The sequence below is a fragment of the Setaria italica genome, chromosome VIII (genome assembly GCF_000263155.2).
Source record: "Setaria italica strain Yugu1 chromosome VIII, Setaria_italica_v2.0, whole genome shotgun sequence".
NCBI classification, from domain to species: Eukaryota; Viridiplantae; Streptophyta; class Magnoliopsida; order Poales; family Poaceae; genus Setaria; species Setaria italica.
This window is the reverse complement of record NC_028457.1, coordinates 2,573,009-2,598,273: the sequence shown is the minus strand read 5'-3', so window position 1 is coordinate 2,598,273 and position 25,265 is coordinate 2,573,009. Positions and strand designations below refer to the sequence as shown.

General features: G+C 45.0%; 1 long non-coding RNA gene across 2 annotated transcripts; it reads left to right on the top strand.

The window, feature by feature from the left end:
• Positions 1-19,173: 19,173 nt before the first annotated feature.
• Positions 19,174-22,819, top strand: LOC111258298. Of its 2 annotated transcripts, XR_002678964.1 has the most exons (7): positions 19,174-19,308; positions 19,375-19,434; positions 19,510-19,683; positions 19,757-20,425; positions 20,643-20,737; positions 21,343-21,428; positions 22,598-22,819. It is a non-coding gene; the product is annotated as an uncharacterized LOC111258298 (long non-coding RNA). The 2 variants fall into 2 exon arrangements; XR_002678965.1 differs by lacking the exon at positions 20,643-20,737.
• Positions 22,820-25,265: the final 2,446 nt, after the last annotated feature.

The window sequence follows — 25,265 nt, the reverse complement described above, 5'->3', positions numbered from 1 at the left end:
CGAGGAATAGGAACCAGACCCCACAAGGAAATCAGGGGCAGCAAAGCTTTGTTCGTGGCAAGGTGAACCACATGGAAGCCGAGACTGCTAAGGAGGCTCCAGATGTAGTGCTCGGTATGTTCTTTGTCAACTCTGCCCCCGCATCAGTTTTATTTGACTCTGGAGCATCGCATTCTTTTGTCACTAGTCATTATGTAGCAAAGCATAATTTACCCATGCATACCATGAGGCGTCATATGCTAGTGAGTTCACCTGGGGGGTCAATGAAGGCTCAATACATCTGTCCACAAGTTAAACTGAGAATAATGGGTATAGAGTTTCCGGCTAATCTTATCGTCCTTGAGTCCGGTGGAATCGATGTAATTCTGGGAATGAGATGGTTAGCCGCTTTTGATGCAACAATTCAGTGTGCCAAGAGGACAGTTCTGCTAACAGGTCCTGATGGAGAGAAAGTGGAGTTTGTAGCTACTATACCCTCAGCAGCAGATTGTGCAGTTAATCAGTTGGCTGGAAAATCCTTGGAAGATATCAAAGTGGTGTGTGACTACCCGGATGTGTTCCCCGACGATTTACCAGGTATGCCACCTGACCGCGACATTGAATTTGCTATTGATCTTTTACCTGGTACTGCACCTATCTCCAAACGTCCTTATAGAATGTCGGTTGAACAATTAAAAGAATTGAAACAACAACTAGAGGAATTATCAGCAAAACAGTTTATTCGGCCTAGTTCATCACCATGGGGAGCACCGGTTATCTTTGTGCCAAAGAAGGACGGTACTCAGAGGATGTGTGTGGATTATAGAGCACTGAACGAGGTGACCGTCAAGAACAAGTACCCATTGCCTCGCATTGAGGATTTGTTCGATCAGATGAGAGGAGCCAAGGTATTCTCCAAGATCGATTTGCGATCGGGTTATCATCAGATGAAGATCAGACCGTCCGACATACCCAAGACCGCTTTTACTTCCGGATATGGTCTCTTCGAGTACACGGTAATGTTGTTCGGGCTGACAAATGCTCCAGCTTACTTCATGTATCTGATGAATAAGGTATTTATGGAGTACCTGGATAAGTTCGTTGTGGTGTTCATTGATGATATCATGATTTACTCCAAGAGTGAGGAAGAACATGAGGAACACTTGAGGTTAGTGCTTCAGAAATTGAGGGAACATCAGTTGTATGCGAAATTCAGCAAGTGTGAGTTCTGGATAAAGGAAGTCTCTTTCCTTGGTCATATCATCTCCGATGGTGGAATTTCAGTGGATCCAGGCAAGGTTAGGGATGTCTTGAAGTGGAATCCGCCACAGACAGTAACTGAGAGTAGGAGTTTTCTCGGACTTGCAGGCTATTACCGCAGGTTCATTGAAGGATTCTCCAAGATAGTAAAGCCCCTCACTACGCTACTAGAAAAAGGAAGGGAATTCAAATGGACAGAGGCATGTCAGGCAAGTTTTGAGGAACTGAAGAAGAGGTTGACCACAGCTCCAGTATTGGTAATGCCAGATCTGCATAAAGGATTCGACATCTATTGTGATGCATCTCGACAGGGTTTAGGTTGTGTTCTGATGCAGGAAGGTCATGTGATCGCCTATGCTTCTAGGCAATTGAGGAAACATGAGCAGAATTACCCGATTCATGATCTGGAGTTAGCCGCAGTGGTTCATGCCTTGAAGATTTGGAGACACTACATTCTGGGGACTAAGTGTCAGATCTATACTGATCACAAGAGTCTCAAGTATATCTTCACTCAGAAAGACCTTAATCTGAGACAGCGACGATGGTTAGAGCTTATCAATGACTATGATCTGGAGATTCACTATCATCCTGGTAAGGCTAATCTGGTTGCAGACGCTTTGAGTCGGAAGGGTCATGCTAACTTAGCCCTAGCATTCCAGCTACCTGACGAGTTGATGAAAGAATTTGAGAGGCTCAACTTGAGCGTCGTTGCGCATACTGAGGGAGCAACGATGGAAGTGGAGTCAACACTAGAGCAAGAGATACGGGCAAGACAGCTTGAGGATGCCAAGGTCAAGGAAACTAAGGAGATGGTAAAGGAAGGAAGAGCCACTGACTTCACGGAAGACTCTCAGGGAACCTTATGGGTCAAAGGAAGGATTTGGGTACCTGATGTGGGAAATCTTCGAGAGGCGATCTTGAAAGAAGCTCACGATTCTGCTTATTCCATCCACCCCGGAAGTACCAAGATGTATCAAGATCTTAAGCAGAAGTATTGGTGGCCCGGAATGAAGAAAGATGTAGCTGCACATGTAGCCATTTGCGACATATGTGAAAAGGTCAAGGCTGAACATCAGAGGCCAGCTGGGTTACTTCAGCCATTGACGGTGCCGGAATGGAAGTGGGAAGAAATTGGGATAGATTTCATTGTGGGTTTGCCTCGCACCCGAGATGGGTATGACTCTATATGGGTCATCGTTGATCGATTGACCAAAGTAGCTCACTTCATACCGGTAAGGACTACTTACACCGGATCCAAGCTAGCAGAGTTGTATATAGCAAGGATTGTGTGTTTACATGGTGTGCCCAAGAAGATTGTGTCTGACCGAGGTACTCAGTTCACGTCACGCTTCTGGCAGAAATTGCATGAATCTCTAGGCACAAGGTTGAATTTCAGTTCTGCTTATCATCCTCAGACAGATGGACAGACCGAGAGGACAAATCAAATATTGGAGGATATGTTAAGAGCATGTGCACTGAAGCATGGAGGTAGTTGGGACAAGAGTCTACCTTATGCAGAATTCTCCTACAATAACAGTTATCAAGCTAGTCTCAAAATGTCACCATTTGAGGCTTTGTATGGTAGAAAGTGCCGAACACCCCTTTATTGGAGTGAAACAGGAGAGAGTCAGCTATTCGGGCCAGAAATTATACAAGAGGCAGAAAGACAGGTCCAGATTATCCGAGAAAACTTGAGGACTGCTCAGTCTCGACAGAAGAGTTATGCTGACACCAGGAGAAGAGAATTGACCTTTGAGGTAGGTGATTATGTGTATCTCAAGGTATCGCCCATCAGGGGTATGCGCAGATTCAAGGTCAAAGGGAAGTTGTCACCTCGATTCATCGGTCCGTTCAAGATTCTTGAGCGAGTAGGACAAGTAGCCTATCGACTGGAGTTGCCTAACCAGTTGTCGGATGTACACGATGTGTTCCATATCTCACAGCTTAAGAAGTGCCTCAGAGTTCCCAAGGAACAGTTGCCAATGGAGGAATTGAATGTTCAGGATGATCTCACTTACACAGAATACCCCATTAAGATTTTGGATGCTTTGGAAAGGGTTACAAGAAATCGGACGATCAAAATGTGCAAGGTTCAGTGGAGCCATCATACAGAGGACGAGGCAACTTGGGAAAGAGAGGACGAGTTACAGAAGGAATTTCCCCATCTCTTTGCAGGATCTTCCGAATCTTGAGGACGAGATTCTTCTTAAGGGGGGTAGGATTTGTAACACCCAAAATTTCAATAATTCAAACTAATTAAAATATGCTCAAACTAGGGTGTTATTTAAATTCTAGGCATTTAAATTCATTTTCTTTAATTCAATTAATTCACCATAGGAATTATTTGTGCATTCATGCTGGTGCATTTATTTTGATTGCTTGGGTTTGATTCAAATTTTGAATTTTCAAATTTAAATTCAAATTCCAAACCATTTTCCTTTTCTCTTTCTTTTTCTTCTTCTTCTTCTTTCCCTAGGCCGAAACTTCCTTCTCCCTCCCTTTCTTCTTCTCCTTTCGGCCCGCTCCCTCTCCTCTTTTCCTTCTGCGCCCGCGCGGCCCGTCGCTCTTTCCCCGCGGCCCAGCACCCCGCCTCCACCTCCGCTCGGCCTGCTCCGCAGCTCGCCCGCTCGCGCTTCCTCCGCGGCCCGCGAAGCGCCAGCCCACTGCTCCGCCCCGGCCTGCCGCTCACCCCCGCCTCGCGGCCCACGAGCGCGCCGGCCCGCGACACCGCTCCGGCCTGCCTCCGCCCGCGTCCGCTGACGGGTGGGCCCCACCCGCCTTCTTCCTCCTCCGGCCGAATCTGGCCGGGACTCCGCAACCGCCGCGCGCCTTCTCCGCCCCGGACTCCATCCGCTCCGACTCCTTCGGGGAGTTTAAATCCGCGCCGCCTCTATCTCTAGCACCCTATATAAGCCGCTGCCCCTCCCGGTCTCCTCCACCACCGCCCGCAACCCCGAAACCCTAGCCGCCCGAGCTCCAGTGCCGCCGCCTCTTCCCCGCCGCCGTTCGCCGTCTCCGGTGAGCTCCCGTCGGCGAGAACCCCCAAAATGAGTTCGCCGCACCCTCCTCTTTCTTCTGGTGCAACCCGCGCATCAAACGGTGCCCCGGAGTGCCGTTTCGTGTAGCTCCGGCGAACTGCCGCCGCTCGCCGCCGCTCTCTGCCGCTCGCCGCCGCCGCCGTGATGTCGCGGATCACCGCGACCGTCGGATCTTAATCCGACGGCCGGACGCGAGTCAATCAAGATCGTGTACCGGTCAACCGAGCCGCGCCGCGCCGCTTTTGCACTTGAGCCCCTGTCTTTTCCGTAAATCAACCCGCGGTCCAGATCGCGTTGAAAGTATTTACAGATCTGCCCTCGCATTTTTCGGTTTAACCTTTGAGCTTTCCAGAAATCAACCCGCCGTCCGGGTTTGATGTTTTTACGCGTCAGACCCTCGGTTTATACGCATAATTACGTATAAGCCCTCGGTTTTCGCGGATAGGCCCTAAAAGTTTTGTTTTTCTCACAGAAAAGTCCCTGGATCTTGTTTTAATCATATCTTTTGCATCTTAACTCCGTTTTTTCGCATTCTTTATATCCACGTGTTCGTTTTAAAGCATAGATCATCTTTTCAAGCTTGTTTTCTCTGTTTACCTATGTTTGGTGTACTGTTTTCTTACTTTTTGCCCATGTTTGCTTGTATGTGCTCGTGTGACGCGTGTAGACGCCCCGCAGTTCGAGGGAGTTGCCGATCAAGCCTTCGAGGAGTACGAACAGCAGGAGCAAGGCCAAGAAGGCAAGTCGTATCCTTGATCACTACCTTGTTGTCCTATACACCTTTACTTTCTCGTACTCAACATTATGCTATGCACATGTTACGATTAAATTGATGGGTCCCAATTAAGGTTCGCCTAGATTGATTTACCCTTGCCTTGACCATTCGGTTTACTTTATGTTGGGTAGCTCAAGCTTAGTGCTTACTTGGTACATGGTGGTTTAACTTCACACAATACTTAATCTTGCTTTATTTCTGTTATACCTTTCATTAAGATAAGATCATTATTTGTTAATCGGAACATGGAGAACCACCCAGGAAAACAGTGCTACCACAAGACTAAATGGCTCTGGTCTTGGCTGATTAATTAGAAACCTTAGTCTGGGGTGACCTTACTCGTGATGAGGCAAGAGGGGGGACTGAGTCGTTGCATTTTACCTGGGATGGGTGGTGCACGCCAGACACCGAAACCTTAGCGGGTTACCACTGACTAATGAATCTTTGTAAAGGCCTCGTAGCGTCCCTATGCAATCACACCTCGAAAGTATGGTATGGTGCCTTGCAAACACCGCATGGTTGGGTCCAAAGTTCTTATGAACTTTTACGCGACTTGTGGGTAAAGATGTGCCACCTCTGCAGAGTGTTAAACTGATCGATCAGCCGTGCTCACGGTTAAGAGCGGCCTGGACCCTCACATGATAATATTATCGGAAGATGGACTTAACTTGTTATCATTTCATGCATTTGTTGCTTACTTTATGTTCATGTTTAATTTCGGATGGTATGAACTTATACGTAGTTAATTGCTAATAAAACTTGACCAACTTAATTAAAAGCGAATGCTAATTATGCCTTAGCCATACCTTGAATTAGCCTTACACTACACTATTCCCCACGACTTGTTGAGTACCAACCATAAGTGTACTCACCCTTGCAAAACCGCTGTTCAGACCAAGTTAATTGGGAAGAGGAGTATCTACACGACTTCGAGGAGTTCTAGGCGTACGTTTCTTCAGTCAGCTGCCTGTGGAGTCGTCGTCATCTTTGGAGTTCCGCTGCGTAATAATTAGACTTTGTGGTTTACGTGAGACTTTCGGTCATGTAATAATGGTTAAAACTCTCTTTATTCGATTTAGCACTGTCTTTGCTATTCACTATTGTCATACATGTGTGTAACTTGATCCTGGCGCACATGTATTTAATGCACTCGATTTTGTCCTTAAAATCGGGTGTGACAGAGGGAGGGGAGCACATCTATTTATAGGTGCTCATGGTTCTTGTGGTGTTGCCTTGTGGCAACTTCCACACTTTTCTTTACAAATATCTAACTCTAGAACTTTCTCTCATCCTTATCCTACCATATAAATATCTTGTTCTAGGGTATTCATAAGTTGCCATGAAGCATGGCAACTCTAAACTCTTGACATCTTCAAAGTCTTCTAGAATCTTCATACTTTGTCATGATCTTATCCTTATGCATGTCAAAGTCTCTTGTGATTTCTAAAATCTTCTAGAATGTTCCAAGTATGCATTGCATATTTCAACATTAATCGTGGAGGACCTTACAGCAGATACATTCTTTGCTCTTGCAACACACTTATCACTTGTACCTTCTCTGAATCGTGTTAGCTTGGTATACTTGATTAAAAGAAAACATGATGGATGGTCCCCTATAGAACAAAAGCGCTTTAGAACTGAAGTTGATAGACGCAGTATGCAATATGGATGGCTGGGAGATCTTTATTTCACCCCTCTGTTCAGGGATGTTATTGTTAGTGGATGGCGAAGGAACATTGTATACCACCCTAACAACCATCAAGCATTCACATTAATTAGAAATTATAATACACATGGGCCAGAATATTCTTGGATTGATAATGATCAATGGTTCAGTTGCAACAACAATGACATGGAGTTGATGGTGCCAAAATATACACTTGATTATCTTCTGAAAGTGGTTGATACCCTAATTCGAAAAAAGTTCGACATTAAAGATGAGTATGTATATCTATATCTGCTTTGAGCTTCAAACCTTACTGTATTTTACAACAAGTACTGAAATTTTCTTTGTTGTAGGTTAATGGCACTCTCAATTTCTTGTTGTGCTCCAGAAGATTGGAAGAAAAGGATAAGGGAGAACAACTCGGACAGTTACAAAAGATGCTGTAAGAAAAGACGGAGCAGTTCTCTAATTGATTCTGAGAGGTCTGATAAGACAAAGAAGAGAAGACGTGCTGAAAAGTCTGACAGAAGAGGATCAAAGAAAAGGAAGCAACTGTAAGGTAAAAACCTAAAAACTGACAGTTCAATCTGACAATCTATGAACTCATGCTTCAAGCTGGTTCTCTATCGTGCAGTATCTGTATGGTATGTTACTGTTCTGTATTCGTACTTCTGTTTACTTCTAGGTTGTAAGACTTGTATAATACATCCGTTCTTAAATATATAGCACCGTTGACTTTTTACTCCCATAGTTTCTGATCTCTGGTTTAACCCCTCATCAAAAACAGGGGCTTAGCTTTCTTGCAAATGGCAATCATCAGTAGGAATAATCTGATGTAGTTGTCTTGTGATAGAATTTTTATTTAATAAAAGATCAAAGAGGGGAGTAAATTGAATTTCACTGCATGGATTACTTCAATAATATGCAATAATAAGCTGATATCATGTCTATGGTAAAAGGATTCTTATTTGTTATAGGAAATTCTATTGGCATACTAGTTTACCTCTAGGATTATGTGGTACCTGTATTTTATATCATCCATACCAGAACATTAGTGAAGCAATGTTAAATCCCATGAACTATAAGTTGGTTACTTTTGAGTCTTAACACATGTCAAAATAGAGTCCAATGCTTTCTGTTGACGGTGCATATTTTCATCTCCCACATTATAGAAGAAATTTCTTGAAATTCTCAAGTGCGGGGTGCTTTAGACTTTACATTCAGAAAAAAAGGTTATTCTCTTGGACAAGTTCTCCTTTGAGTGTTTTTTATAGCATTTCTCCTTGAGTGTTGTTCCCCTTCTTAAAAACATGGGGTGTACATTTTTAATATTTTGATGGTTGTATACTTAATATGAGATTTGGAGATGCTGAGTTTTTTAGTGCTAAGATTAGGCAGTTTTTTTCTTTATAATTTATATAATTAACTATGGATCTGAAGGTACTGAGAACTTAGTGATAATTAGCAAGTATGAATGGGTCGATGCATAGAGTTCAAAGGTAATTTGTTACACCTGACTTCTATAAAAAATGTTACTAGTTGAGTTTGAAATGTTCTGATGTGACTTTACCTATTAGTAACTTCATCTAAAAGTGCTAATGATTTATCTGGCGACATCTGATCTCTGTGGATTTCGCTTGGTTTTATGGATAGCTGGGGGTAAACTTAATGTTATGTTTCAAGGGTGGATTTCACTAATGTTGTTTTCTTTAGGGGAAAATTTAGGGTGTACAGTTAATATTTTATCATCACAGTAGTAAATTGTTGCAGCTCAGCTTCTCTTGGGGTCGATGGTTTTAGTGAAAATAAAGACTAAATTAACTTTGATGTTTATAAGCTGAAGAGTCGAGCAATTAGGGATATAGTCTTTATTCTACAAGCTCTTTTTCCATGTGTTTGGTAATTTATTGCAGAAAAAGTGACAATTAGTCTCCTTGAAACCTGAATCGGGTGCTTCATTTCCTGAATGTGATGCTTGTTTTGGGAATTTCCCAGGTTTTAGGTTAGTAGTTATATAAATTCAAGTGGACTTGTGCCTATGCGTTGAGTGACCCACTTGAGTTTACCAAATTGTTCCCTAAACGATTAAGCATGATAGTTTGTATTTAGTCCGTCATTAAAAAAATGTGATGTCTTTATGTGCAGGTTAAGATATTCAGATACTCTTATCTTATTTAGAATCCCCATTTGTTGAGTTCGTTTTGAAATCAAGTTTTGCTTTGGTGCTTTCATGTCCTTTCAGAAGGATGGCCCGTCTGCCTGGCAGCCACCGCGAAGGATAGGATGGTGCTATCACTTCTCCGTTGATCAACAGTTTGCAGCATTATTCAAATACTGTGTAATATATGTCGTTTTTACCGTTTTACTTTGCCAGCTATGTAACAGTAAACACTAAACAAAGTTAACCACACTGATGTCGAGAACAGGCCGACATATAAGCTGATCTGGTGCCTGTACTATTGGTGCCCTGGTTTGAGGATGGATTAATGCATCACCTTCTCAACAACATTTTTGTTTGGTTTGAGTGATGAAATAGGTTGCTCTATCACCATCCCATCTCACAAGCACATGTTTTTAACTTGATAATTAGGGACACGAGTTAACCCCATCAAAATTCATGGAATGATAATGATGCATCACTTCATTCTAGATCTGCTATTCCTTAAAAGCTTTAGACAATGATGCATCACTTCACACCTATTGTTCTCTAGTTCTTAGTTGTAGCTTTAGAACCAACGTCGAAGTCATGTTGGTTCCTTATGTGCTGGTTCTGTTGGTGTTAACTTCAGTTGCGTTGCTGTATCTTCCATATTAGATGTTGAAAACATTTATCAGGTCAGTCATCGTAGCGTTTCTAGTCTATTCTATAAAGAGTTGAACAAATTGATGTCGCTTCCCACCAAAACTAATACCCACGTACCCCTCACGGAGGTCCCACTGTGCAGACCTCCCCCTCGCTTATGCCCCACCATTCAGCCGTGGAAAGGAGGACGAACGAGAGGGGTGGGGGACCATTTCGTTCATCCGCCCGTTATAAATCCCGCCTGCACCCTTTTTTTTTGTCACCGCGCCATTTTTTTACCCACTCGCGCATACCCACCTCAATCCCGCCCGCAAATCATGCGTGCCCTCCAGTAAACGCTTGTTGGTTTCTTTGGAAACTAATAATTCTGCTGATCCGCTCGATCACGATTATTTGAATTTGCTGCCAGCGATCAATCAATTGTTTCTTTCGATATCCCCTTAATCACGTATTTTTGAATTTGCCGTTTATTTTTGGAATTGTTTCCTCAAAGCGCGTTTCCTTTTTTTAGCATCGTTGACAGTATATATCCTGGCGTCCAAGAAGCCAAGAGGTGGTCAGGTCTACGTTGGCTGCACGTTGGCACGTCAAGTGGTCAGGTCGTCCGGACGTCAGGTTTATATTACCAGGCCTCTGCTTTGCATTCTTCTGAAACATGCTCTAACCCACTTCTTCTTGGAAGACTTGTTCAATGAGCGATCGAATTCCATTGCATAATGTTACTAACAGCAAATCTCGATGTGTATCTCGCGGCAGTAAGAGGCGATTTGACGATTCGAACAATAATGGTAATAAGATGAAGCTTCATTCACTTTTGTCATTATGTTTATGTGGTTGAGCTTGTTTGTTTCTGTCGTGGTGCTTGTTTGTTTCATTTAAGATGCAGGCAGTGATGCTATATCTGAGGCGGAAGTTAAATGGAGAGCTGAGAACAATGCAAAGCGGAGGCAGAATTACGCACGTAAAAATTCAGATGTTTCAGGTTTTGTATTTTCAATACTTTTTATGCAATGTCTGATCAAGGTTGTGTGCCAAGTCCTGATCAGGGTTCTGTATTTTGTTGACAGCTGATGTGAGAGCTGAATTCAATCGAAAGCGGAGGGAAAATTATGCACGGAGGAAAAAGCAGCGAAAGTATCAGCAGCTGAAACTGCTCATCAAAATCTTCCACATCAAGGTTCGCATATGCAGTTCTTACATACTTGTTTGGATTTTGGAATTTTAATAATTGCAGGTTGTGCAGATGTTTTTGAATTAGCAAACGGAAGTCCTTACAGAGGTGCTCAATCTTTGATGAATCAACCAAATGATTCCTTCCAAAGCCCATCAATCACGTCTGTTTCAGGATTGGCAAACCAAACCCCCTTTTCAGATTGTGTGCCAACTCATTACGCGGCTCCTTCCAGGTTCACTGAAACGTTGATCAATCAACCATTTGTTGTGTTCTAGAGTCCCTCGATCAGTGCTGTTTCCGGTTTGGCAAATCCAACCCCCAATACAAGTTTCATGCCAACTATTGAACCAGGTCCCGTATTTTCAAGACTTGTTATGTATTGCAATCTTCATTTTAAACAAACTTCATTACATCTTGAAATTTCATATTTGCAGGTTGTCCTGCTGTTCCCTTCAATAACTCCTTAGTCACTTCTCCTTCCAAATTTTCAAACCCAACTTCTGATCCAGGTTGTGTAAAGGGTTGAACTTCTTTTTAAGATCATTTGTCTTTCTGTAGTTGGATTGTGTATTACAACATCTGGGTGTGCTTCTTTTTATTTTATTTCAGGTATACTTGAAGGTAACCATGGTGATGAAGACGTGGAAGACGATTGGCTTCATCGGAATGATACATATGCACACAATATAAGTGCAAGGCTTCATCGGAATGATACATATGCACACAATATAAGTGCAACCGTAGAACGTGGGTTCAATGAATCATTTTCATCAAAATAGTGACCTTGATTCCTGGCAGGAAACGTGGCCATGTTTCCTGGCAGGCAATTATGTTTTATAGTGTTTTTAAGGTAAACATGTTTCGTGTTTATAATCAGTCACTTCCCGCGTCATGTCGTGCAAAGATCGTGAGAAGGAGAAGGATAAGCTAAAACAGGAGAGGAAATATGTACGGTCATCACTGTTGATATTGGCAAGCCGTAAGGAAAAGTGTCGCCTCAAGATGGATCTGCGTGCCAAGATTGTTTTTGGTACTCCTGGTACGTTTTGTGCGCAATTGATTTGTTCTATTTGTTGTTGCGTCGATTGTTTGTGCTGCTATGGGCTCATACAGCTGCATGCGTGAAACAAATAGATGATGAAGCATCGAGGTTGATCCCAGGCTTATGTCGTGATTCGTTGACTGGTATGTCGCTGTGATTCGTTAACTGGTATGTCGCTTTCACGAGTAGTAGGGTCCTAAAGGACATGGTTGTCCTCTACACACGTTATGTTGTCTTGTTTTAACTGCAGGTGAGAGCATCCAATCAACATTAGAAATGACTGTCCATCCTGATAATATGCATACACATGGTGATGAGGATGATCGATCATGGATATGGAAACTAGATGATCCCTTGCATGGTGTGGAAGGTGCATTTTTATACCTCTATACAACCACTAGTAGAGAATTGGGCTTTAGTCCCGGTTGGTAGGGTGCAAATATCCCGAAAATGCATCCGGGATAAACCAACCGGGACAAAAGGGGGGGTCTTTTATCCCGGGTCACTCAACCGGGACAAAAGACCCCCTTTTATCCCGGTTGGTAATACCAACCGGGATAAAAGGGGTCACCCAGGCGCTGCAAAAAAAAAAACAATTCCCGAGCTCCCAGGAGGCCCCCCCACACGCGCACGCCGCAAGTTCGTGGGATATGCGCGTGCGCGGTTCGTGGGATTCGAACCCACAACCTCCAGCCTCGCGCGTAGCTTCCTTGCCATCCCACCTACACACCACATATGACTATGTAGGGGATGCTATCCTTTTGTATTAACTCGTGGGGACCCTTTTATCCCGGTCTTTTATCCCGGTTGGTGTTTCCAACCGGGATAAAAGGGTTCGAGGATTTAATCCCCTTCCAGCCACCTTCCAGTCACCTCGTTGGGGGACCCTTTTATCCCGGTTGGTGTTACCAACCGGGATAAAAGGGGGGTCTTTTATCCCGGTTGGTGTTTCAAACCGGGATAAAAGGCCTCTCAGAGTCTTTTTTTTCCACTAGCCTTTGCAACCGAGATAAAAGGTCCCGGTTGGTGAGCCCCCCTCCAGTGACCGATTTTTAGTCCCGGTTGGTGAACCTTTTGTCCCGGGCTAACTTTAAACCGGGACAAAAGGGGGCGTATGGAAAGCCAATTCTCTACTAGTGGACATCAAGTGTTTTCTGGCAGGATTTAATTCACTGTAGTTGTTCTCCATTGTTCCAGAAAATGATTTAGATGAAGTGGCTCCTGGACAATGTGATGATACCTCTATACCTCTAAGATTTATGAATCTGCGATTCCGATGAATCGAAGTTTAATCATTCATATAGGTTAAAAGGATTGGTTGGAGAAAAAAAAGGGATTACATGCAAATAAGAACGCAGCGGCAGAACCAGAATTGCAGATTGAAAGAGCTATTTTGCACAGATAACATCATCGTTAATCATTTCTCATTTGAACCGAAGCTGCAGAAAGCCCCAATGTTGTGTACCAGAGGGAGGCACTCACCACTTTGTAGAACACATCAGGGATGGGTACTCCTTCAAAGCCCAGCGGCACATCTGGAACCATGGGGGCGGCGTGCTGTCAGCGTTTATCACGAAGCGGGTTTTTGATGGGCCCAAACTGGAAGATCGTCGGTGTGATGGGCCTTCGGTGGTCGATGAGCGTCGTGTTGGTAAAGGCGTCGGGGTGGATGAGTGGCGGCAGGTCAACGACGGCCCCGAGGCTGGTGGAGACCGTGTGAAGCGCCCAAACTCGTCGCGAGCTTGCCCTGCTGGAGTTGTGGTCGCGGAGCTTGCCCCCAGACATCGTTAGCACAGGATTCAGCGAATTGATGTCACTTCCCACCTGCGAGTGGAGAGTTGTGCGAGTGGAGTTGAGAGCGGAAGGGAACTAGAAGGGAAGGGTCTCGACGGGACGTGATTGAGATGAACAGGAGCGATTGCATGCGTAGCTAGGGAAATTATTGTGGTTCCGCGATTTTTTGTGCCCCGTTTTTTATCCTAGGTGGGACCCGCATGTCAACTGCAGGGGTCAAAGCGGAAACGAAAAATGGGCGGCCTCGCTTCCTATTCTCACTGACGGTTGCCTGCTGTACCCGAGAAACTGCACCCCTCCCAAGGCGGTTCCCAAGGCAGACGCATTCGGCATTTTTTAAATAACTCCTCCTGTTCCCTACCCTCTCCCCAATCTCCTCGCCATTTCGCAAAAGAGGGTTTCTAGAACTCTCGCTGTAGCCCCCATCGCCCCCTTCGATTTCCTTCAATCGTGGCCTCCGCCTCCCCAGCGTATATGGCCTTCCAAGCGTCCATGGAAACACTCCCGCTTGAGGTGGTCATTGAGATCACCATCCACGTCGCTGCGACCTCGGACCAGCCCATGGACGACCTTTGCAACCTACGGGCGACTTGCAGGCTCCTGCACTGCGCGTGCAGCCACTGCGCTGTCGGACGACGCGTGGCACTGCTCCGGTGCTGGGAGGATATGGAGTGGTACCAGCCGGACAGGTACTACTCCCTACTCCATCTGCTGGTTGGTGTGGGGAACCCGGAGGCCTCCATGCTCAGGGGGATACTAGACTTCTTCGGGGGAGCCGGAGGCCTGCCCTCGCATCCGTCCCTCGACGAGCTCTCCCGCGCCGCCACAGGCGGGCTCAATGTGGCGGCGTATCTGTACGCTGTGATGCTATACAGGAACGTTGGTGGCACCGCGGACGACGACATTGCCAAGATGTACGTCCGCCGCGTGGAGGGTGAAGAAGGAACAGTGGCGAGTGGGAGCATCGGCCCAATGAAGCTCGGCAACTTTGGTTGTCGGGAGTGCCGTGGGGATGCCGTATACCTCGTGTGGCGAATTACGTGGTGCAAGGCTGGCGATGCGCTGCCACCAGCACCGGTTCATGGCGAATTCCCATGCGCTGGAGGCGGCTGTGGCTTCCCTAATGGCTGGGGACAAGCTATGCTGTTTTGCAGTGAGGACTGCAGGCTACGCCATGAAATTGCGGCGTTCGAACAGAGATTGGGAATAGATATCTAATTCAGTTTTCGTATGCAGTTGTGAATTATCGTAGCTTTTGCGTTTCTTTTGCTTTTGCCAGATGATGTCCAGGACTGTTGGGTCTACTTGTAGTCCTTGCTGGACTATATATGTGGTTAATGAAGGTCGATGTTCTATACAACGTGTTACCATCCTGTGCTGGGTTGAACTAGCATGTGGATTGTTACTAGCATGTGTGATCATTGTAAATTTTACTGAGACAGTGAATTAGCGTAGCTTTTGCTTGTTGGTGTCCAAGACTGGTTGGCTGAACTCGTAGTCAGTGTTTGAACTATATATGCGGTTACTGAAGGTCCTTGTCCTAAACAACGTTTTACCAGCCTATGCAGGGTTGAAGTAGCACGTGCATTGTTACTATCATGTGCGTCATTCTAATTCTCGGTTTAGACAGAGTTGTTGGAAATCCGACAAGGTTATGTTTGTCGGAAACATCATGATACTGTAGCATCACATTGCCAAATTAGTCTCCATCACTGGTTTTGTAATTAGGGGGTGTTTGGATCCTAGAGCTAAAGTTTAGTCCGTGTCACATCGAATATTTGGAGCCTAATTAGGAGAACTAAGTATGAGTTAATTATAAAACTAATTACACAGATGAAGGTTAAACGGCGAGACGAATCTATTAAGCCTAATTAATCCATCATTAGCAAATGGGAGAGGACTAATTAGTAAATAGTCTATGTTTAATACTCCTGATTAGTATCCAAACATTTGATGTGACAGGGGCTAAAGTTTATCCCGGGGATCCAAACACCCCTTTAGTCTAAGTTTATGTTGGCGTGAAGATTGAACGGTAGACCCGATCCTCGCGTCGGACACACGACCCGGGAGAATCTGCTTCGCTTCTGTTCGGGTTTCGCCTTGGTGCGGTTCGCGCAGTGTGCCAGTCAATCTGACTTGTTGATTGAAAAGGAAAAGAATGTCAGATAATTAGAGCTGATCGGCTGGTCTTCCGATCTGCTTTAGGAAACGTATCGGCAGGATCTGCCGTAGTGTACTGTAGCAGTCGACTGGTTTGGCTGATGTACTCATAGTAGATTGTTAAGGAACAGGTAATGCAACCTAAGCAAATCTACCGCAACAATAAACGAAATAGATCTGATCGGCTGTATGATGATAAGTAAAATATAACGAAATAGAGCGAATAGCTGATCGGACGTATTCCAAGCTGGATAACTGGTCATAAAAGCTAAAACAATAGGCAAAACCTATAATTCTAGCTAGTATCAATAACTAGTGAATAAATCTAAACAAGACGACTGCGATGCGCCCGAAGTCAAAGCTTAGATATTACTCGAAACGCGGAACTTTCAGGTTGGCTGGAGATCGAAGTGATGCAGCCCTGCTGACTTGCACGAACTCGTGAAAGAAATAGAAAACTTGGCAAAGTTGCCGACTTGAAAGTAAATTGCGAAAATAGTAGATTTGTTTTGTATTGATGTTTGTATATGTTTACAAGTCTCGCAGGGTCTCTATTTATACCCTTTACAATAAGAATCTTATTCGATTACAACTCGGCAATATCTCTAATTTAAATTAAAGCAACTAACCTAAACAAACAAACTAGATTAGGAGTCGGACACAAACCCTACAATAACTGTCCGACTTCATCTTTGACACCATGCAACCGCCGCGGCCTGTACAGGCCTACCTCCTTGTCTGTTGTGCTCCAGTACCTTCTCACCTCCCTGGCCCACTTAGGCCCATGTCGGCCGAACTGCCTTGACCCTTCATTGGCCGATCTTATCATTGGCTGGTCAGCCGAGTTACTGAAGCTTAATCGGCTGCTTCCTTCAACCATAGCTCCTGGTTCATCCGTATCAGTCATCCTTCTTTCCCTTTTGATGCCGACTCTGGCACGTGTCAAAAACCAGCGTCAACACATGCCCCCTAGTTTCGAAGTGAAACATATCTTTTGCTCTGAAATTCTCTCAACTCCAATCCCTTCTTCCGTAAGACTCGCAACATCATAGGCAACAAAATCGTATCTGTCCCCGAAATCTCCTCCTTGATGATTACCTTCCCCGAATAGAGCGCCAGTCAGGTAACAACCCCATTTAAATTTTGCGCAGACGGCGTGGATGAAGTCCCGTTTTTACCCTTTCACTGGGTAATCCTTATAAATACATATCCTTCTTCACCGTCCTCCTTTGCCTTTTCACCCAAGCACTCCACTTTCTCTCTCTTCTTCTCCCGAGCGCGAAGGGCTCTTCCTCGGTGGATCCGGCATATGCTTCCACCACCTCCGATGCACCTCTGTCTCATCGGACCTCAACGACCTGCCTTCGCCACCTCCGGCGCCTTCCTGGAGATCCGTCCGCGAGCATCAATGGCATCTTCTGGTTCCCAACCTCAAGCGGCAGCGGCGCCCACGGCCACCATGACCTTCGTCCTCGAGGTATGTCCTTTCGACTTCTATCGCCTTTTTACCATGCCTTCTAATTCCTTTTTCTTAGTTATTTTTCGCATTTCCTCAGGAACTTAGGCATAACATTACCGTTCCAATGGCCAATGCACTTGGATTCATCGGCCTTGGTCCTATGGGAGATCCAGACCCCACATATCTGATTAGTTTAGAGACTCACCGGATTCCTTTTAAGAATTCCACCATGGAATTAGATCAATGGACAAACACCTTTAAATCCTAGCCATCTTGGTCTACTCAGACTCCTAAATGGAGGGATTGGTTTTTTAGGATGTCCGGCCCCAACAGAGTCTTTTGGGATGGGTTAAAGATCGGCCACTGTATAAACCTGTCACCATCCAGCATGGACAAGAATGAACCTTTGCTCATGGCAGCGTCTTATTTCTGGTCGGACGCTCTCAACGCCTTTCTCTTCGGCCATGGGCTGATGACTCCAACTTTGGCCGACGTCCCGGTGCTGACCGGCCTTGATGTCTCTTCCGCTGGCTGTCCTTTTGACTTTCTGGCTAAACCCACCCATAAGCTGAAGACCAAATCCATCAGCAGATGGAAAGGTTATATTGAAATGAACATGAAGACCGGGCCCATCTCGGAAAGAGAACACACAACTTTTCTGATGATGTGGCTAGAAAAGTTTGTTTTCTGTGGCAAATCAGCCGGTCCAACCTCCAATACTCAGTCGCTGGCCGAAGCACTAGTCAGAGGTGCAACAGTCCCCCTAGGAAAGCATCTGCTTGGGGCTATGTACTATATGCTGCACCAAGTTGCAGTAAAGCTGTCAAAAGGAGAGCTGATAGGAAATCTAGGTGGTCCCTGGTGGTTCGTTAACCTCTGGCTAAACCTGTACTTGATGAAGATTTCCAAAGAGAGGGTCGAACTCAAAACCTTCCCAGCTGTAGAAGAAGAGGCCGATCCATCGGCTAGACGCAGATGTACCTCCCTTGGTGAAGCCGTGTTGGCCTTCCTAGGCAGTCAGTTTTTACCATCTAGAGTGGCCAAACACTTCAGATGCTTCTATAATGGTTTCAATGAGGAGACCACGGACCGGTACCCATATAAGAGGGAAACTCCAATCTTTGAGTACCCAGTATGCTTCAATTCGGCCTCCAATAATTTTGACGAGGAGATCCTAAATATTCTGATCAAACCCAGGATTCTGACAGCGAACTTCTTTTCTGGAAAGGATTCTCCAACGTATGAATTTTACAACCCATCAGCAGCAGCTCACCTGTTTGGTTTAGGGCAAATGCTGATTGGAGTATACTTCGCCGACAAAGTAAAGTCCAGAGAAGTAGTTTCGAACGGACTGGAGTATAATAGACCGAGCAATTTAATTCCAGACTCCAGTACCATCGACTTGACCATATGGCTGGTGGCTCTATTCTCCACTCAGCAGTTCAAACTATGGTGGGATGAGTGGAAACGGTATATCTACTGCAAAGCCCCTGGAGTATACTGTCGCAAGCTTGACGTCGGCTTCGTTAATCCTGAAATTGAGGTAACTTCTCTTGTCCTGCCGATCCTTCTCATTTACTTAATATAAGAACTTTTTTCATCACTGACTTCTTTTGTTTAGGCCGATGATCAGGCGCTCCCAACACACAGTCAGTCTGGCCGACTGATAGAGACACATCACCCATACACGTCATATCCTCTCATCGGCTATCATGCGCCATCAATACAGATATAATGGCAGGTCGAAAACGCAAGAAGCCAGCCACCAAGGTGATATCCCGCAAGAGGATTATCAGGCCAGAGACGGCATCTTATCGAGCAGCATATCGGCAGGCAGCATCAACGGCCGGACCGTCGGAACCGTCTCCAAGTGGAGCAGGTGAAGCATCGGCAACAACAGCCAATGATATTGACTTAACTGCAGTAGCGTCGGCAGCAGTAACACTTCTGTCGGAGGCTGTTCAGGTAATGCTCACATCACTATCTCCTTCATATAATTGCCGACAATTAACCTTCTCCTCTGCAGTCATCTTTAATACTTGCGTCGGAGCAACTGGCCTCGACATCGGCCCTGGCACCAGCTCAACCTCCAACGACAGCCGATCCTCAGGACGAAGCTATCCTGAAGACCTCCGCAACAGTAGATACTCTGCTCGAGGTATAGAGTACTCATCCTACACTTGTACCCTTAACTCTTTGCTGACGTCGGCTGATTTTTATACAGACCCCTTCAATCTCACCGGCCGTCCTCCTTGAATCCTTGCCAGTTACACGTGTCTTGGAGGTAAAGATCAATCATCCGTGCTTATCCTCATACCCCTTTTTTTTTCTTCTTATTGAAAAAAAATCTAATTTTCAGGAGACCAACCCAAATGTTCCATCGGCCGCTCCCCTGGAGCCGATCATTATTGAGGATTCTCCAGACACAAACCCAGAGGGTACGCTTCCGGCGGTGAATGAGTCATCTCAACAAGACCTGCCGATGGAAAGAGCTGCACTCCCCGCTCAAGTTGAGGAGATATGCTGGAAGATGGTAAGTGTCTCTTCATACCTTTCAGCCGACTGATAATTAAAATTATTGGCTGACACCTCTCACCCTTTTGCAGGAACAAGATACTCCAGACAACAGTCTTTTCTCTTTTCAAGTCGAGGATCTTCCAGAGGATGAAGAGGCTGAATCCCGCCTGCTGGCTTTTGGAACGGTGCTTGATGAAGTAAGGGTTAAACTTCAAAACATGCGGGCCCTTCTCTAGCAAGATATCGGCCGTCTGGTGGAGGATGCTGAGCCGATACGCCGGATCCTTAGTGAGCTCAAAGGCTAAGTGCCAGAGAACATAGAGGAAGCCCTCCTTCCCGTAGCGCACATAGAAGTAATGCAGATCCAGGTAACGAAGGCTCTGCAGCGTACTGCCGATCGTGCCAACCAAGAGAAACTGCGCCAACAGAAGGATTCTCACAAGCTCCAGGCTGATGAACTCCATCACCGGATAGACTTCCTCAAGAAGTCCCATCCGAACATCGTCGGCGAAATTGATCGGCTAAAAGCGTGGAAAGCAGAACTTGCTAAAGAGATGGAGCTCGTCAGCTGTGCCATCATTGCTGAAGAGAAAAGGCTGGCTGAGCTTCCAGACGCTATCAAGGAGCTGGAGCGAGAAAAGCAAAGTCACGCACGCCAAGCCCTTAAGCTTCATCGGAGTACCTCAGATGTCCCTGGATCGGCGATTGAAGATCAACAGGTGATAGATACGGCCGATCAGATCCACCTTCGTGCGAAGGTATCCAGGCATTTCTGGGATAGTTGTAATAAATAGCATCGGCCCGGTGTATTAAACACTCAACTCTTCTTTTGCCGTAGTGATAACGCTTCGGAATCCTTTCAATTAATTGTTTGCAACCATTCCAAAGTCTGAATGGTCATTTGCATTAATTATCCCGACTGTTGCACCCCGTCACTTCGGCCTTATAAATGCGGACCTTTTGCACCTTCCTCAGAACAACTCCAAAGCTTGTATCCTTTCGTCCTCTGGAACCAGCAACTCCATCAACTCACCGAAATGGCCTCATCTTCCTTTTCCTCCGTCAACCAGGTATTCCTTCTCGCTATCATGGCCTTGCTATGAACCCCACGTGCTCCGTAGTTCGGGCAAGGTCGAAAGGCCAAGCCTTTAGCCCTGCTGCGCCACTTGTTTGGGCAAGGCTAGAAAACCAAGCCTTGAGCCAGCTGCCGTGCGCCTTGACTTTGCTGGGGCCTTGCAAGCTTGTGCCATCTCCTTGCTGCCATCCTTACTGAGCTGCTGCCTTGCCATCCCTTTGTACTCTTTTTGTCACCGCATCCTTTTGGTGCTTTTGGTCGAATACCTTGCTAGTGCATGCACCCCGCCGCTCGCAAGCCTGTCACGCTGCAGCCTACATGCTTGCATGGACACAAAAGATCTCAGCCGCGAGACCCGCGACACAACCAGAAGCTAAGACTTGACCCCACCTTAATTTCTATTAAATTCATAACTAATTTATTGATTTTCTTTACTTCCTATTAAATTCATAACTAATTTATTAATTTTCTAAAATTGAACCCGTGCTGTTTGTAGCTAGTTTGGAGTTATTTGTATCTTCTACTTGCTCTTCTTGGTATTTTTGCTTTAGATGTTTTGCCTGTTGTTTACTTTCGCGTTGCATCTCGTGTTTGTTGTAGACCTGTTTGAAGACCCGAGCAGCGACGATCGAGAAGGACCTTCAACCTCAACTTCAATGGCAAAGATTTCGACAAACAAATATAAGGTGTCATGTCACTCCCAAACATCCTATGCATGCTTAGTTGCTAGCGCTTTATTTATGATGCTTGCTTGATGATGGATTGCATAGCCAATATTTTAGCCATGCCTTGATAATTGTTATATCCTATTTCCTTGCTCCACCTTTATTTTATCCATACACATGCTTTTGAATTATGGATGGGCATATGCCACGGTTTTGGTGATGGGACTCTTTGGCCACTCTCATGTGTATTTTGGGTGTGTTACTCCTTGTTGTGTTTTGGCGGGAGCGAGCCGGTGCAGGTACTGAGGAGTGCCATGTCGGGAGAGAGCATTCTGGACTCTCTCCATCCCTTGTACCTGTGGCGGGTACCTTGTTTGAGGTGGTTGGTTGGTGCTTCGGCACGTTCTTGTTGTGGAGAGTGCTCGCTCCGAGCCGATTAAGGACCGAGTCAGTTTACCACCAGACACAACATCTATTTACGTACATATCGTTCGCTCACATATGGGCAAGGTTCGGTCCGAGACTGGTAGTGGATAGCGCTCTTCCCACAGGCGGATAGGAGATCGTGTAACGAGTTCGAGTCGATGGCCTGCTCTCACAAGACTGCAGCCCGGCGTGGTTAGGTTTCATAGCCTCGAGGTCTTCTCTGGTGACAGTGTGCCCTGCAGACAAAGACAGTTCCAGACTGGAGGAGTTGAGCAAGAGCTATCCACTTATTAGGGCTCTGGCCGTTACGTGGGGTTTGGAAGCTAGCTACCGTCCAGGCCCCATCCGGGCGGGTACATATGTACAACCTCTGCAGAGTGTTTAAAGCTATAGTTATAGTCCGTGTCCACTGGTATGGACAGTGCTATTGTCTACCACTACTTCTGATTAGACTTTGTATATTCTTCTACCTCCCCTTTTTAAGATAGGCTGACGTTTGCCATTGAGATGTGAGGGGAGGGAGCTCTCACATCGCCTAGAGTGCTTGGGACTGGACCCTTGGGTGAAGGGCCGGTGTTTTGTGCTGACTTCCTTGTTGAGGTGTTGATATCAGGATATGTGCTTGCTTCCTTGACTTGCTGCTGCTGCTGCTGCATGCATAAACCCCTACAGCCATATATAGGTTTATCCATTCATATAGAATTATTCCCTCATTTCCTTGGTTTGCTGCTTTTGGAAGCTGACATGGCTTACCTGCTTCTCAGGTAGATGGTGGCTTTTCAGGAATCGGTGCTCATATACGACTTCGACAATGATGAAAGGGAAGACTAATGACCGTTCTTCGCTCGAGTCGCCTATGAAGGTGGAGTTCGCCTTAGCTTCTGTTTCCGCTGCGTAGATATTTTACCTTTCTTTATTTAGTCCTGATGGACTTGTACCAGCATGTGTTGCTGAGTTGTACTCTTACTTATGTTAATTTTACTCAGTTGTACTCTATTCTTCCTCTCCGTTTCTGTGTTTGTATGGATTTGTACTATCTGAGATAGGGATTTGCACGTGATAGCCTTCCTGGGACTATCACCGAGATGTGTAGGCTTGAATTCTTTGATTTGGAAATTCGGGTCCGTTTCAAGTTTGGCCATCCGTTTGATGATGATACAAAGAGCTCATAAGCAATTTAGTGTCAGACAGTCGAAACAGCTCCTGCCACACTTTACTAGTGAACACGTTGTCTCTATCTCAAATGATAGCTTCAGGCAAGCCATGGAGCTTATAAATGTTTTGCATAAGCAACTAAGCCACATGCAAAGCTGTGAAGGGGTGAGACAGAGCTATGAAATAGGCATACTTTGTAAATTTATCCACCACAACAAAAATAGTATCCATCCTGTTAGAAGATGGGAGCCCTTAAATGAAGTCCATATTAATAACAGTCCAAGGAACTGATGGCACAAGGAGGGGTTGAAGAAGGCCAGGAGACTTACATGTTCAGACTTGGCTTGCTGACACACCTCACACTATTTGATGAAAAACTTGACAGTATCCTTCATCTTTAGCCAAGAAAACAAAGATTTCACCCTGTGATATGTGCCATGAAATCCTAAATGACCACCAACCCCACTATTATGTAATGCCTCTAGTACATGCTGTTGTGCCAGAGAATTATTTCCAAGCCACACTCTCCCTTTGTGCCTAATGACACCATCCACCAAAGAGAAATCCATAGAATTAGAGCCTGCAATGGCCAGCTCAGTCAAAAGTTGTTTAGCCACTGAGTCATCTTCATAACCCTGATCTAGCTTTTCAATCCAAGTAGGAGAACAAGCAGAAATAGCCAAAATAGGTGAAACTGAAGGACACCTTGAAAGTGCATCTGCATCAACATTGGTGATGCCCTTTTTATACACTATTTTAAACTTGAGGTCCATCAACTTCAATAAGGCCTTTTGCTGCACCTTAGTATGAACTCTTGATCAGTCAAATAAAGAAGACTTTTATGATCAGTCCGAATGACAAACTCTTGATTTTGAAGATAAGACCTCCACTCCTCAACTGCCATCAAAATGGCCAAGCATTCCTTTTCATAAGTGGACAGACCCTATTTCTTGGGACACAAAGATTTACTCAAATAAGCCACTGGATGATCCTCCTGTGTGAACACAGCCCCTAACCCATTGTCACTGGCATGTGTCTCAAGCGCAAAAGGTTTACTAAAATTGGGAATAGCCAACACAGGAGCTTGCACCAAAGCTTGTTTCAACAATTGAAAAGCTCGGTTAGCAATGGGAGTTCACTGAAACTGAAGACCTTTTTTAAGCAAGGTAGTAAGAGGTCAACTAATCAACCACAATGCCTAATAAACTTCCTATAAAAGCTAGTTAAGCCCAAAAATCCTCTTAAATCTTCAAGAGACACAGGAGTAGGCCAATTCTGCACAACCATAATTTTTGAAGGCTCAGTAGAAACACCCTTTTCTGAAATGCAATGGCCCAAATATTCAATGTGTTGTTGTGCAAAAGAACATTTAGAAAACTTGAGAAAGAATTGATGCTCTTCAATTATTTTGAACACTTGAGTAAGTAATTCCACATGTTCCTCAAGGGTGGCTGAATAAATCAAAATATCATCCATGAAAACCAAAACCCCTTTTCTGAGCAAGGGTTCAAAAATCATATTCATAGTGGATTGAAAAGTAGCTGCAGCATTTGAGAGCCCAAATGGCATTACTAAAGATTCATAGAGACCACTATGAGACCGAAAAGCAGTTTTATGTTCATCACCCTTGGCCATTCTGATATGATGATATCCATATCTAAAATCAAGTTTAGAAAACCACTTGGAGCCAGCTAATTCATCCAAGAGCTCATCCACAATTGGTAAAGGATGCTTGTTCTTCATAGAAATAGCATTCAAATGCCTATAGTCCACACAAAATCTCCAGGTTCCATCCTTTTTTCGAACCAACAAAACAGGAGAGGCATAAGAACTTGAACTGGGCCTAATCATGCCATTCCTAAGCATGTCAGCCAACTGATTCTCTATCTCTGATTTTTGAATAGGAGAGTACCTATAGGGTCTGATATTAACAAGTTGGGCACCAGGAACTAGCTCAATGTGATGATCAAACTGTCTTGAAGGGTGTAAGGCAGTTGGTTCTTGAAATAGATGCCTGAAGGTCAATAATACTTGCTTAACTTCAGGTTGAACAGACAACAATGCAGGGTCTGAAAGAGCATGAAGCTCCTGAAAGTCTGCTTGAACCTGTTGCTTAGATAACTAAGACTTCATCAAAACACAATGAGTAATAGCATGCCTTCTTAACAACCCTTTCACCTTCCTCACCCCAATTGATGTACATTTAGTTATCTCAGAAGAAATACCTCTCAATGTGATCCTTTGACCCTTATGAGTGAACCTCATAATCTTTTTTCT